A 3,064-nucleotide genomic window follows, 5' to 3' on the forward strand; every position below is an offset into this window, starting at 1 on the left:
ATTTATCTTCTCTTTTTCAAAAGAGTTAATTATGTTCACTGATTTTACTTTATGAATTTTCATTAATTTTCTCCTCACCTCCCTCCATTTTGGCTCTTTATCTAGCACATGACTGAAACAGACATTGTTGAGGTTCATCAGTGATTATTTGGCATGTTTTACTGTTTAATTTCAACTTAAAACATTTCTTTATACTTTCATGGTTACACTCATTTTGTTTTCTTTGCTCCTCATTGTACTCTCTTTCTCAATATTTCTACCCAATGACTGTAACTTATATACAGCTGTCAATTTAGAAACACTTGTTCCTCTGTTCTGCTGACAACCCTTTCTTTAGATGATCTCATCCAGTTCTAAGGCTTAAAACAACTTGTGTAAACTGAACACTCACAAATTCACATCACTAGTGATTTCCTCTTTCACTGAGTCTAAGCTATATATATCCACATATCTACTTGCTACTTCAGCTTGATGTCTAGTACTTCAAACCCTGCAATGCTAGAGTAGAACCATTCCCTCCCTTACACACACGCACACACACACTTTTCAGTTCCATCCAAGGTTTATCTCAGTTGAGTTGCGTATCATCCATTAGTTTCTCAGCTCTAAATTCGGTAAAACCTGGAGTTTCCAAAATCTCTCTCTCTCTCTCATTCCTCAAATCCAATCTGCAGCTGAATCCTGATGTTTACAACTCTGAGATATATTCCAATTGAACCACTGATCACTATCTCCACTACAGTAATTCTAGCCAAAGCCACAAATGTAGCTCATTTAATCAACTGCAACTGTTTCACTGCCTGCTTCCCCGCCACACACAGTGTATTCTATCATTAAGAAAGTAATCCCAGCACTTTGGGAGGCCGAGACGGGTGGATCACGAGGTCAGGAGATCGAGACTACCCTGGCTAACACAGTGAAACCCCATCTCTACTAAAAAAAAAAAATATAAAAAAAAACTAGCCTGGCGATGTGGCGGGCACCTGTAGTCCCAGTTACTCGGGAGGCTGAGGCAGGAGAATGGCGTAAACCCAGGAGGCGGAGCTTGCAGTGAGCCGAGATCACGCCACTGTACTCCAGCCTGGGCGACAGAGTGAGACTCCGTCTCAAAAAAAAAAAGAAAAAAGAAAAAGAAAGCAGTCGTGATTTAGTGTAAATCAGATCATATCATCTCAACTTAAAATGTCTATTGTTTTCCCCTCGAAACCTAAACAAAATAGACCTTTCATTCCGTGAACTGTAAGATGCTACTTGACTTCCTTTCTGCTTCCATTGTGACCTGCTTCCATCAGCTTATATCTCCTTAGTTATCCAGCTTTTCCCTTTGAAACTACATAAGTAAATTCAATTTAAGAGGAAAGAGTTCACAATCCTATTTTAGTTTCAGAAACAAGACAAGTTCTAGAATCCAGCCCTCATATTTTGAATAATAAAGTCATCATTGCAATTTAATTCATGTGCTTAATTATGTTTAAGTGGAGGAAGAAAGAGTAATTTTACTCCCCTAAACCTCAGAAAAATAAATATCTGAAACATCCATAGGGATTTGATTGTGATTACATGGCATATTTACATTAATTTTAAAATAAATAACATTTTTACAATATTGTCTTGTGCTGCCTAATTATGTGGTATATTTCCTAATGTCAAAGCCACATTTCAGTTCCTCTTGTTGTGATTCACAGTTGTATTACAAGATTATGGTTCATAAACAAGGAGTGCTTACTATATGACAATAATCGTGTTAAATAGTTTTCATTAATTAACTCATGTTTCTACAATTTGTTCCTATACTTTTATTGTTAAATAAAACCCCTAGTTGTTTGAGAGTGATCTAATTATGGATTAATAGAATCTTTTTAATATTGTTATCATTTTGCATTTAAATTTCTCTTGCAGTTTGTAATTTATAGGCTCTTTAATTTTACCTATATTTTAAATACTCAGCTTTATTCCATTTGCTTTTCTTATAATAAAATTATGTTTGATCTTATATTTGTCATTTTTCTGTCTGTTTTCAACTGCAATACTTACTTAAGATTTTACTCAGTATTCCCATATTTTTCTTTGTGTTTTGTGTTTTATATTATCTTTTAGGGAAACAGGGCACACCTTTATAATTTTTCTACGCAAACTCCTAGTTTTTCTTGGAGAATAAAATGTCTGTTACAAATATATTAGTGTTATATATGGTCACTGAGTAATTATATTTAATTTTTTTACTTTTGTAACCATATTATTGTGACAATTAAACTTGTTTTTATTTTTAAATATTTCAATGCTAACCTTAAGACCTTGCATGCCATAATTTTCCTACTTATGTTTCATTTTGTCTCTTATTCTGATGAATTATGTGCTTCCATAATTTTTTTTTCCATGAAATGGGGTCTTGCTCTGTCACCCAGGCTGGAGTGCAATGATGCAATCTCAGCTCACTTTAACCTCTGCCTCCAGGATTCAAGCTATCCTTTCGCCTCAGCTTCCCAAGTAGCTGGGACTAAAGGCACCTGCCACCACACTCAGCTAATTTTTTGTTTTGTTTTGTTTTTAGTAGAGATAGTTTCACCATGTTGGCCAGACTGATCTCAAACTCCTGACCTCAAGTGATCCACCTGCCTTGGCCTCCTGAAGTGCTGGGATTACAGGTGTGAGCCACCACGTCCAACCCTTCCATACATTCTATGGATGACAGAAAATCTTTTTAAAGTTAATTCATAGTAATGGCCTATGTGAAATGTGTAGGTAAACACTGCTCCTCAAAATAACAAAAAAGCCTATTCTTTTAGAAAGAAGAAATATATGTGAATTATTGATATCATATGTGAATTATTGATATCCATTATCAATTTTTTTCTATCTATACAGGGTTTGATACACTTTTTTTTTTCCATAATGGTTAGAACTATTCCAATTCATTCCATTTCAATAGTAACTGAAGTCAGTACATCATCTTATCTCCAATTCTGCTTCTTTTAAGTCACTTTAGTCCACTTCTAATAAATAGTTGGAAGTATGCTTGACCTTACTTCATTTCCCAGAAATATGTGACCTTCAGTTATTTTTT

This window comes from Colobus angolensis, unplaced genomic scaffold (assembly GCF_000951035.1).
Source record: "Colobus angolensis palliatus isolate OR3802 unplaced genomic scaffold, Cang.pa_1.0 Scaffold326, whole genome shotgun sequence".
Classification (NCBI taxonomy): domain Eukaryota; kingdom Metazoa; phylum Chordata; class Mammalia; order Primates; family Cercopithecidae; genus Colobus; species Colobus angolensis.